This window comes from Saccopteryx leptura, chromosome 6 (genome assembly GCF_036850995.1).
Source record: "Saccopteryx leptura isolate mSacLep1 chromosome 6, mSacLep1_pri_phased_curated, whole genome shotgun sequence".
NCBI classification, from domain to species: Eukaryota; Metazoa; Chordata; class Mammalia; order Chiroptera; family Emballonuridae; genus Saccopteryx; species Saccopteryx leptura.
The window spans coordinates 54,928,338-54,941,805 of NC_089508.1; the positions used below are offsets into that span (position 1 = coordinate 54,928,338).

Consider the following 13,468-nt stretch of genomic DNA (forward strand, 5'->3'; position numbering starts at 1 on the left):
TTCCTTGCTGATTAGAAAGGATGGGCAATTTGGACTTCCAGCTGACCTGGGAATGAACTGGCACTGCCACTCCACTGGTTAACTCCAGAGTTATGAATGAAAACTCAGCTTTGCTTTAGGCCATTCCAGAGAAAGTCATGTGTGATGATTATCTTTATGCCATAATATAGGGGTCGGAACCTATGGCTCACGAGCCAGAGGTGGCTCTTTTGATGGCTGCATCTGGCTTGCAGACAAATCTTTAATAAAAATAATAATGTTAAAAATATAAAACATTCTCAAAAAAAAAATATAAAACATTCTCATGTACTACAATCCATTCATTTCCTACCGCTCATGTTCATGGTTGCGGGTGGCTAGAGCCAATCACAGCTATCCTCCAGGACAACACCAAATTTTTATTGGATAATGTGTAACGTACACGAGTCATTGTATGGCTCTCATGGAATTACATTTTAAAATATGTGGCGTTCATGGTTCTCTCAGCCAGAAAGGTTCCCAACCCCTGCCATAATATATTGCTAAAAGAGAAATGAGGATCCCAGCAGATAAATCAGCAAATAATAATAATAAAGATACACATGTGCTTGCACATGCACACACACATAATCATCATCACCTATCAAATGAGCTTGTTTCCCCTTACTCCTGATCTCACTCTTTTATATTCACAGACATTTTTACAGTAAAATGCCACAACATTTATCATCTCACATATGTACATGTGAAATTGCATAGGTTAAAAATACTATATAGAAATACATACACAGCCCTGGCTGGGTAGCTCAGTTGGTTAGAGCAGTGGTCTCCAACCTTTTTTGGGCCACGGACCAGTTTAATGTCAGAAAATATTTTCACGGACCAGCCTTTAGGGTGGGACGGATAAATGTATCATGTGACCGAGACAAGCGTCAAGAGTGAGTCTTAGACGGATGTAACAGAGAGAATCTGGTCTTTTTTTTTTTTTTTTTTAATCTGGTCATTTTTTAAAAATAAAACATCGTTCAGACTTAAATATTAATAAAACGGAAATAATGTAAGTTATTTATTCTTTCTCTGTGGACCAGTACCAAATGGCCCACGGACCGGTACCAGTCCGCGGCCCAGGGGTTGGGGACCACTGGGTTAGAGCGTCATCCTGATATGCCAAGGTGTTGTAGGTTCATTCCCCAGTCAGGTCACATATAAGAAATCAACCAATGAATGAATAAAAAGGTAGAACAATAGATCAGTATTTTTTTTCTCTCTTTCTTTTTCTTTCTCTTCCTCTTCCTCTTCTTCCCTCTCTTTAAATAAATAAATATGCCTGGCTTGTGGGGTGGTGGCACAGTGGATAAACCACTGACCTAGAATGCTGAGGTTACCAATTCAAAATCACAGGCGTGCCCAGTCAAGGCACATAGGAGAAGCAACTATGAGTTTGATGCTTCCAGCTTCCCCCACACACATACACACACCCACAACTTTCTCCCTCTCCTCTCTCTAAAGTAAAATATTTTTTTAAAGATTTTATTTATTCATTATAGAGCGAGGAGAGAGAGAAAGAGAGAGAAGGGGGGAGGAGCAGGAAGCATCAACTCCCGTATGTGCCTTGACCAGGCAAGTCCAGGGTTTTGAACCAGCAACCTCAGCATTTCCAGGTTGACGCTTTATCTACTGCGCCACCACAGGTCAGACTAAATAAAATCTTTTTTAAAAATTAAGTTAAGGCCCTGGCCGGTTGGCTCAGCGGTAGAACGTCGGCCTGGCGTGCGGGGGACCCGGGTTCGATTCCCGGCCAGGGCACATAGGAGATGCGCCCATTTGCTTCTCCACCCCCCCCCTTCCTCTCTGTCTCTCTCTTCCCCTCCCGCAGCCAAGGCTCCATTGGAGCAAAGATGACCTGGGCACTGGGGATGGCTCCTTGGCCTCTGCCCCAGGCGCTAGAGTGGCTCTGGTCGCAATAGAGCGACACCCCGGAGGGGCAGAGCATCGCTCCCTGGTGGGCAGAGCGCCCCCCTGGTGGGCATGCCGGGTGGATCCCGGTCGGGCGCATGCGGGAGTCTGTCTGACTGTCTCTCCCCGTTTCCAGCTTCAGAAAAATAAAAAAATAAATAAAAAAAAATTAAGTTAAAATACATTTACATGTATGCACAAAATATAGACTCACCAATAAGTACATACTCTTAGCAAAATGTGTGGCTGGGTGGTTAAGAAAAAAATGTGTAAAGAAATTAGACAGTAAATAAAAGAGAAAATAGGCAGAAAGATGGGGTTTAATAAACTGTATCCTAATTGGGTCCATAGTTACATGCTTTCATCAAATAGTTGGCAAAGAATTATAATTTGACTTCTGATTGGACAACAGAATACTGTTGTTCTCTCTCCTACCCCCTTTTTTAAAAGCATAGATGAGTACACATTTAAACTGACACTCATACATTGTTCTTGACTTTGCAAATTGTTACAAATGCTCTCAAAAGTAATTTGATAAAAGTTCCTGTCCTCTCCAATAGAATAATCTTACTTCTTTGAATCAATCTTAGTAAAACAACCCAAGATACAGATTAAGATTTGTGTATTAGACTGTCACAGGGTCATTTGTATCAAAGCTTTAGACATGACCCACCTGTTCAGTTACAAGGGAATGATTATGGATCCAGCTCACAATCTTTTATCAAATAAACGGGGTTTACTATAAAGTGACTTGTAAATATTATATAGCCACTTAAAAGAATATTTGGAAAACTTGTAGCAATGTGAAAATATTTATGGTTTATAGTAAGGAAATCAGAATACAAAATTACAGGTGCCTCAAATTTCTCTTCAGGGGAAGGGAAGATAAGAGAATCAGTGCAAAGAGATAATGCCATAGTATTAACAGAATTTGCATCGGAAGAGGTAGTGTTGTGGGTAATATTTTCTCAACTGTTCTGTAATGAAGTTATAATTACTTGTAATGAAAATGTATTTATTGAAACCTGGCTTAAAAAAGAAAAAGAAAATACATTTGCATAGAAAAGAGAAGAGAAAATAAATCATTTAAGTAGTCAGTGAACTCTAATTATGTGTCTGCCTGCTCATGTTTTTGGGAATATGTGAAAACTAAAACATATGTTTCCTATGGTTCCCTGTTCTTTTCTGCTTCAGTAGTTCATAACCAGTGCTGCTGTTTTGATTGGATTTTAAAAGTATAGAAACAAGCGATGGTTGAAAACTTAAATTGCTAGAGTAGAAAATGAGGTCATACCTAGTAACTGAGAAAGTACAGTGATTTTCAGTGTACTTTTAGATGAAAGGTCATTAAACCAGTGTATGCAGTTAGGAAATCTCACCTGAAAGGGGATAAGCTTTGTTTTGAAGAGTTGAATTGGGTCATCTCTGGGTTTTGTTTTTGTTTTTCTCATTCTTCTTTCTTTCAGGATTTTTAGTATCTCATGGCTGCTGAGGGATTGAAAACCTCCATATTAATGCAAATTTTACACCTTCTTCCCAGCAGGATTCTGAATCCTTGTTGGGTCGAATTCATTCTGCCCTGTGCACTGTGGGTAAATGGATTTGTAGTGTCTGTTAAGCCTTTATACTGTGTTTAGTCTGTGGTCTCATTTTTTATATTCCATCTTTAGGGTTGTTTCTTAGGTTTTTTAAAAAAATTACAGCTAAATATGTTCTTTTTATGACTCTAGGGATTGAAAGCAGTATGATTTTTTAAACTAATTCAAGCAAATCAGCAAAAGAAGAGAATAAAATATCTCCTTGAGAGATCGCAAGATATTAACTTTAGTGACAAGGACTATTTCTTCAGCAACTTTTGACTCAGTAAATCTAGCTGAGGACCTACTATGTGAAAGTATGTCCTGAGGAAACCAAGATAGTGGAGAGTCCTTGTTCTCAAAAATCTGACAAGCAGATAAGTAAGTAGCCAGATACCTATAACACAAGGCAGAGCAGATAAGCTTCCCAAGCCTCAAATTATTATCATCAGAGATTACGAGGAGATATTTCATATAGTCTGAACATGACAAGGAGTTTCATGAAGAAAGCTGCATTTGAAATGCTCTTAGAAGAATTAAGTAGAAGTGAGTCATTTCAAGCAAAAAGGAAATACGAGCAACAGCAAATTATTAATTCCATTTGCTAAAATATATGATGTGAATAAAGGAAACAGGTTAGAAAATAGGTTGGAGCCATTTAATGAAGCTTCTGGAATGCTGGGCCAGAGAATCAATACTTAATTTCAGTAGGGATTAAGTACTAAAGGTTTTGGAACAGAGGAATGATCAAAACTTTGCTTTGGAAATCTTTTGGCCTCGAAGGTGGTAATAGCTTGGCAGCCAGCATGCAGACCGATACGACAGTTTGTTCCCTTAAGAGCAAAAGCAGGCCTTCATGGGCTTTAGTAGTGAAAATTAAATAGAATTAAAAAATAACACAGAGATATAATCTACCAGAATTAGCAGCCCATATATATGTTAGGATTGAGGGAGATGGATGAGTCAAGCTATTGCTGAGGGGTTTTTTGTTGTTTTTAAGTTATATTTGTTTGTTGTTGTTTTAATATTTATTTGTCAAAATTTTAGCCAGAGAGGAAGGGAGAGACAGGAACATTGATCCGTTTCTGTATATACCCTGACTGGGAATCGAACCAGCAATGTCAGCACTTCAGGCCAATGCTCTAACCAACTGAGCTATCCATGTCATGTTGCTGAGGGGTTTTTTTTTGTTTTTTGTTTTGTTTTTTTGTTGTTGCTGAGGTTTTAAGCCTGGATAAATTAGGAGGCTGGTGGTACTATTATTACTAGAAATGGGAAAGTTAACCCTGGTCATATATATAGCTCACAAAAACTAGGGGGTATTTTATAGCTTCATAGCCATTTTGAAATATCCCCTGATTTTTGTGAGCAGTATGATTCAGTTGGTTAGCACATCATTGTGATATGACAAGAATGCAGGTTTGATTCCTGGTCAGAGCACATACAAGAATCAACCAATGAATGCATAAATAAGTGGAACAACAAATCGATGTCTCAAAAAACAAAAACAAATCAATCTCTCTATCCCTCTCCATCTCCCCCCACTAAAATCAATAAATTTAAAAAAAATTAGGAAAGTTGGGGAAGAAACCTATTTGGAGTTTCAATTTAGGCAACTTGAATTTGAAATACTAGCAGTGTATTTCAGCTAAATATAGTTGGTTAGTACACAGAGGATGGCTCTCAAAGAAAATTTGAGCCTGACTAGGCGGTGGTGCAGTGGATAGAGCGTCGGACTGGAACACAGAGGACCCACATTCAAAACCCTGACTAAGGTCGCCAGCTTGAGCGCGGGGTCGCTGGCTAGAGCATGGGGTCATAAATATGACCCATGGTTGCTGGCTTGAAGCCCAGGGTTGCTGAATGGAGCAGTGAGTCAGTCACTCTGCTGTAGCCCCCCTGTCAAGGCACATATGAGAAAGCAATCATTGAACAACTAAGGTGCCACAACAAAGAATTGATGCTTCTCATCTCTCTCCTTTCCTATCTGTCTGTACCTATATGTCCCTCTCTCTGTCTCTGTCACACACAAAAAAAGAAAGAAAAGAAAACTTGAGAGCTATTTGGAGATCAATACATGGACATGACATTGATGATAATGCCTAAGAGCCTCCTGTTTCTGGGTGAATCTGCCCATCAGTTGTGTGGTAGAGGAGTGAGTGTGGAGATTAACAGGCTCTGTTTAGTCCTGAGGAGAAAAGAGAAAGAGCTCAGAATTTGATTTTAGCTTATCCCAAGACTTTGGCCAAAGAACACGTAACTTTTGAGGGGCCTTTCTCAAGTAAAAGTTTTGTAAGGGTAGAAGATTTGTGTTTTGTTCACTGCTATATCTCTAACACCTAAAACAATGTCTGGAATAGTAGGCACTTGATAAATACCATGTTTTCCACTCCATAAGACGCACCTGACCATAAGACACACCTAGGGTTTTAAGGAGGAAAATAAGAAAAAAAACATTCTGAACCAAATGGTGTGTTAAAATATTTTTAAAAATAAGGTAATTACCCTAGAAAAAACCACCACAAAAACACTTGACTTAAAAAAGGTAGCAACAGAGGAAAGAAGTATGGAACACAAACAAACAAAAACAAATGATAGAAAAACAAAAGAGAAGAATCAAACTAGATACAAAACTAACAGAAAGCAATTTATAAAATGGCAGTAGGGAACCCACAAGTGTCAATAATTACACTAAATGTAAATGGATTAAACTTACCAATAAAAAGACACAGAGTAGCAGAATGGATTAAAAAAGAAAATCCAACTATATGCTGCCTACAAGAAACACATCTAAGCAACAAGGATAAAAACAAATTCAAAGTGAAAGGCTGGAAAACAATACTCCAAGCAAACAACACCCAAAAAAAAGCAGGTGTAGCAATACTCATATCTGATAATGCTGACTATAAGACAGAAAAAGTACTCAGAGACAAAAATGGTCATTTCATAATGATTAAGGGGACACTGAATCAAGAAGACATAACAATCCTTAATATATATGCACCAAACCAAGGAGCACCAAAATATATAAGACAGCTACTTATTGACCTTAAAACAAAAACTAACAAAAATACAATCATACTTGGAGACCTCAATACTCTGCTGACGGCTCTAGATCGGTCATCCAAACAGAGAATCAATAAAGAGATAGTGGCCTTAAACGAAATACTAGAACACCTGGATATGATAGACATCTACAGGACACTTCATCCCAAAGCGACAGAGTATACATTTTTCTCTAGTGTACATGGAACATTCTCAAGAATTGACCATATGTTGGGCCACAAAGACAATATCAGCAAATTTAGAAAAATTGAAATTGTACCAAGCATATTTTCTGATCATAAAGCCTTGAAACTAGAATTCAACTGCAAAAAAGAGGGGGAAAAACCCACAAAAATGTGGAAACTAAACAACATACTTCTAAAAAATGAATGGGTCAAAGAAGAAATAAGCGCAGAGATCAAAAGATATATACAGACAAATGCAAATGAAAATACGACATACTAGAATCTCTGGGATGCAGCAAAAGCAGTAATAAGAGGAAAGTTCATATCACTTCAGGCCTATATGAACAAACAAGAGAGAGCCGAAGTAAACCACTTAACTTCACACCTTAAGGAACTAGAAAAAGAAGAACAAAGACAACCCAAAACCAGCCGAAGAAAGGAGATAATAAAAATCAGAGCAGAAATAAATGAAATAGAGAACAGAAAAACTATAGAAAAAATCAATAAAACAAGGAGCTGGTTCTTTGAAAAGATCAACAAAATTGACAAACCCTTGGCAAGACTCACCAAGGAAAAAAGGCACAGGACTCAAATAAATAAAATCCAAAATGAAAGAGGAGAGATCACCACAGACATCATAGATATACAAAGAATTATTGTAGAATACTATGAAAAATTATATGCCACCAAATACAACAATCTAGAAGAAATGGATAAATTTCTAGAACAATACAACCTTCCTAGACTGAGTCATGAAGAAGCAGAAAGCCTAAACAGACCAATCAGCAGGGAGGAAATAGAAAAAACTATTAAAAACCTCCCCAAAAATAAAAGTCCAGGCCCAGACAGTTATACTAGTGAATTCTATCAAACATTCAAAGAAGACTTGGTTCCTATTCTACTCAAAGTCTTCCAAAAAATTGAAGAAGAAGCAATACTTCCAAACACATTTTATGAGGCCAACATAACCCTCATACCAAAACCTGGCAAGGATGGCACAAAGAAAGAAAACTACAGACCAATATCTCTAATGAATACAGATGCTAAAATTCTAAACAAAATACTGGCAAACCGAATACAACAACATATTAAAAAAATAATACATCATGATCAAGTGGGATTCATCCCAGAATCTCAAGGATGGTTCAACATACGCAAAACGGTTAACGTAATACACCATATCAACAAAACAAAGAACAAAAACCACATGATCTTATCAATAGATGCAGAAAAGGCTTTTGATAAAATACAACACAATTTTATGTTTAAGACTCTCAACAAAATGGGTATAGAAGGAAAATATCTCAACATGATAAAGGCCATATATGATAAACCATCAGCCAACATCATTTTAAACGGCATAAAACTGAGGACTTTCTACCTTAAATCAGGAACAAGACAGGGTTGTCCACTCTCTCCACTCTTATTTAACGTGGTGCTAGAAGTTCTGGCCAGAGCAATCAGACAAGACAAAGAAATAAAAGGCATCCATATCGGAAAAGAAGAAGTAAAGGTATCACTTTTTGCTGATGATATGATCCTATACATCGAAAACCCGAAGGACTCCACAAAAAGATTATTAGAAACAATAAACCAATACAGTAAGGTCGCAGGATACAAAATTAACATACAGAAGTCCATAGCCTTTCTCTATGCCAACAATGAAATATTAGAAAACGAACTCAAAAAAATAATCCCCTTCACGATTGCAACAAAAAAAATAAAATACCTAGGAATAAACATAACAAAGAATGTAAAGGACCTATATAATGAAAATTACAAAGCATTGTTAAGGGAAATCGAAAAAGATACAATGAGATGGAAAAATATTCCTTGTTCTTGGATAGGAAGAATAAATATAATCAAAATGGCCATATTACCCAAAGCAATACACAAATTTAATGCAATTCCCATCAAAATCCCTATGAGATTTTTTAAAGAAATGGAACAAAAAATCATCAGATTTATATGGAACTATAAAAAACCCCAAATAGCCAAAACAATCCTAAGAAAAAAGAATGAAGCTGGGGGCATTACAATACCTGACTTTAAACTATATTATAGGGCCACGATAATCAAAACAGCATGGTATTGGCAGAAAAATAGACACTCAGACCAATGGAACAGAATAGAAAGCCCAGAAATAAAACCACATATATATGGTCAAATAATCTTTGATAAAGGGGCCAACAACACACAATGGAGAAAAGAAAGCCTCTTCAACAAATGGTGTTGGGAAAACTGGAAAGCCACATGCAAAAGAATGAAACTCGACTACAGCCTGTCCCCGTGTACTAAAATTAATTCAAAATGGATCAAAGACTTAAATATAAGACCTGAAACAATAAAGTACATAGAAGAAGACATAGGTACTAAACTCATGGACCTGGGTTTTAAAGAACATTTTATGAACTTGACTCCAATGGCAAGAGAAGTGAAGGCAAAGATAAATGAATGGGACTACATCAGAATAAAAAGTTTTTGCTCAGCAAGAGAAACTGATATAAAAATAAACAGACAGCCAACTAAATGGGAAATGATATTTTCAAACAACAGCTCAAATAAGGGCCTAATATCCAAAATTTACAAAGAACTCATAAAACTCAACAACAAACAAACAAACAATCCAATAAAAAAAGGGGAAGAGGACATGAATAGACACTTCTCCCAGGAAGAGATACAAATGGCCAACAGATATATGAAAAGATGCTCAGCTTCATTAGTTATTAGGGAAATGCAAATCAAAACTACAATGAGATACCACCTCACCCCTGTTAGATTAGCTATTATCAACAAGACGGGTAATAGCAAATGTTGGAGAGGCTGTGGAGAAAAAGGAACCCTCATTCACTGTTGGTGGGACTGTAAAGTAGTACAACCATTATGGAGGAAAGTATGGTGGTTCCTCAAAAAACTGCAAATAGAACTACCTTATGACCCAGCAATCCCTCTACTGGGTATATACCCCAAAACCTCAGAAACATTGATACATGAAGACACATGTAGCCCCATGTTCATTGCAGCACTGTTCACAGTGGCCAAGACATGGAAACAACCAAAAAGCCCTTCAATAGAAGACTGGATAAAGAAGATGTGGCACATATACACTATGGAATACTACTCAGCCATAAGAAATGATGACATCAGATCATTTACAGCAAAATGGTGGGATCTTGATAACATTATACAGAGTGAAATAAGTAAATCAGAAAAAACCAAGAACTGCATGATTCCATACATTGGTGGAACATAAAAATGAGACTAAGAGACATGGACAAGAGTGTGGTGGTTACCAGGGGTGGGGGGAGGGAGGACAGGGGGAGAGTTGGGGGAGGGGGAGGGGCACAGAGAACTAGATAGAGGGTAGTGAAGGACAATCTGACTTTGGGCGAGGGGTATGCAACATAATTTAATGACAAAATAACCTAGACATGTTTTCTATGAATATATGTACCCTGATTTATTAATGTCATCCCATTACCATTAATAAAAATTTATTTAAAAAAAAATAAGGTAATTGAGTGAATAAATGAATCTGTCACAAGAGGAGCCTGAATGAAATAGATATTTGTTTAAAATATAACCTCCCATGAAAAATAAATTTGAAACTTTTCTTCCTACTTCTTTTCTCTTTCTGCAAACAGTCATTCTGCCTCACTTGGCAGCCAGAATAGGGCTGAATTGTCTGCTCAAGGAAAAGAGTATAAAAAACTCACAGCAGGCTCTTGCTGCGAAGTAAGTTCAGGCAATTGTATTAGTTCTCCATCACAGTGAGAATTTTAAGGGAAAAGTTGCTTGCTGATATAGGTTGTGTAGGTATTTTGGAATTGAGTACTGTTTGGTTCCTAAGTGCAGTAATAGATCCCAAAGAACTGCATTTAAACTCACCTATGTTGGATCTTTTAAAACTATTTTAATATCAGATGCTTAAGAACAATTTTTTGAACATTAATTTTACTCAGCTAGAAAACTATAATTTGGTCATGAGGCTAGATAGAATAAATGTTCTTTTTTTGAGAGAGAGAGGAAGAGAAAGGGGGGGGGGTGTAAGAAGCATCAACTTATAGTAGTTGCTTCTCATATGGGCATTGACCAGGCAAGCCCAGGGTTTGAAACTGGTAACCTCAGCATTCCAGGTCCACGTTTTATCTACTGTGCCACCACAAATCAGGCAAAATAAATATTCTTAAAAGCTAGATCCATTCAGAAAGATCCCAGTGGGTTAGTCTTTTCTGTAATTTTACCCTTGCTATTTGTGTTTTTTTTCCAGTTCCAAATGGTTGTCTTTTTTTTCTTTTTTTTTTCTTTCTTTCTTTTTTTTTTTCTTTCTTTTTTTTTTCTTAAGTGAGAAGTAGGGAGGTAGAGAGACAGACTCCCGCATGCACCCAACTGGGATCCACCCAGCAAGCCCACTAGGGAGCAATGCTCTCCCCATCTGGGGCCGTTGCTCTGTTGCAACCAGAGCCATTTTTGCACATGGGGTGAGACCATGGTGCCATACTCAGCACCCAGGCCAACTTGCTCCAGTGGAGCCTTGGCTGCAGGAGAGGAAGAGAGAGATAGAAGGGAGAGCAGGAAGGGTGGAGAAGCAGATGGTCACTTCTCCTGTGTGCCCTGACCAGGAATCAAACCCAGACATCCACACGCCAGGCCAGCATTCTACCACTGAGCCCACTGGCCAGGGCCTAAATGGTTAAGTCTGAACTTTGTTCTCTCTCTAAAGAACTCGGTATCCCTCAGGAAAGGGGTGAAGACATTAATACTTATGCCTGTTTGTACCTGGCAGAGCTTCCCTTGCATTTTCTGATTGACTTCAATCAAGAAGTAAGACCTGGCCTTGGCCAGTTGGCTCAGCATGTGTCATCCAGCATGCAGACATCCTGAGTTCGATCCCTGGTCAGGGCACACATGAGAGGCAACCGTCTGCTTCTCTTCCCCTCCCTCTCCCCCTTCTCTCCCTCTTCTCCTCCCACAGCCAGTGGCTCGATTGGTTCTAGTGTCAGCCCCAGGCACTGAGGATAGCTTTATTGATTCAAGCATCGGCTATAGACTGGGGTTGCCGGGTGGATCTCAGTCAGGGTACATTGGGAGTCTGTCTCACTATCTCCCTTCTCTCACTTACAAAAAAAGGAAGAAGTAAGACCTGCCAGTATCCAGAGATCTAACATTAGAGTATAATATATTGTACTGTTGAAGGTCTTACTCACTGTGGTTGTTCAACACGCTAAATGTAGACGATTGAAATAACTACTAGGATGTGCATGCCTCTTGTTCTTGCAGAACTTTAAGTCTAAGCTTGTAAAAATCCTTACTCAAATAAGTGCTACACAGACATACACTACCATGCTTCAGTAATTTTTATCATTTAATTTTTTTCTCCCGGTGACTCCTTTTATTTGGTAGGTTTTCTGTAGGCACATGAAGAAAGGGTACTTGCCCTAGAACGTTAGGGAGAACAAATCTGTTTTGAGGGTAGAAAGAGTTCTGTTGGCCATCGAGAATGATTAAACATGGTATCCTACCCATGCTAATACTGGATCCCAAAATATTTATTTATTTATTTACTTATTTATTTAGAGAGATGGAGGGACAGACAAAAAGGGAGACAGATGAGCCAACTACCTTGCGGTTTCGAACCTGGGTCCTCTGTGCCCCAGTCTGATGCTCTATCCACTGCACCACCACCTGGTCAGGTGGGGTCTCCGGCTTGAGCATGGGATCAAAGACGTGACCCCATGATTGCTGGCTTGAGCCTAAAGGTCACTGGCTCAGCTGGAGCCCCTCATGTCCCATCCCCCTCCTTCTGTCAAGGCACATATGAGAAAGCAATTGATGAACAACTAAGGTGCCACAATGAAGAATTTATGTTTTTCATCTCTCTTCCTTTCTCTCTTTCTCCCCCATGCTAAATATATATATATATAAATATTTTGAGAGTAATAAAGTGAAATGGATAAACTTCTTTGTGAATGTAATCAAAATTAATTTTTCAGAATAACTACAGTTGTCCCTTGCCATATTGCCATCTGCTTTTCATGGTTTCACTGTATTGAGGATTTTAAAATTATATATATCTAATTTTATATCACGAATCTTTCACTATATTGTGGGATTTTGCAGTATATAGGTATTTTTATATATTTATTATTTTAATTATTTTTGAGGTGAAATAAGCATGGGAAATGTTTATCAGAGTGTGGGATAGGTTTATAAGTGTGTGGGGAGGGTTTATAAAGCCTTAAAAAACATATAAATTATAAAATAAATATAAGGTTGCTAGTTCGCGGATTTTTGCCTATCACGGGGGTTTCTGGAACCTAACCCCTGTGATAGATGAGGGACCACTTGTATATAAAAATAGGGTTGGCTGATTTGTTAGCTACACAGGAGAAAGATGTTCTGCCGGCCTTTTGCTTCAGAACAGTATCTTTGTCTCCAGTAAAAATTTGAAATAATTTTTAAGCCATAGATGAGGTTGATATCTGAGCTGTTTTCATACTGTGTTTTTCTGCTCTTTTGTTAGTGTCTTCTCCTCATTGTTTGTCCATTAATTTCTACCAAGTGACTTACTTATAGGAGAGGTTTGTTTTCTTTGCCCTAGGCACAAGTAGCGGTTTTGACTTTTACATCAGGCTTCTCTGTTTTCCCTGAACTATTTTTTGTTTTGCCTTTGCTTGATGCTGTACTGGATTGCTGCTCTCATTTCCACACTCACCTGCCGGTTAG

At 38.1% G+C, this 13,468-nt stretch overlaps 1 protein-coding gene across 4 annotated transcripts in view; it reads left to right on the forward strand.

Moving 5' to 3' along the window:
• CSNK1G1 (casein kinase 1 gamma 1) overlaps positions 1 to 13,468 on the forward strand; it is a 505,634-nt gene that overhangs the window by 456,093 nt on the left and 36,073 nt on the right. The window lies entirely within an intron of this gene.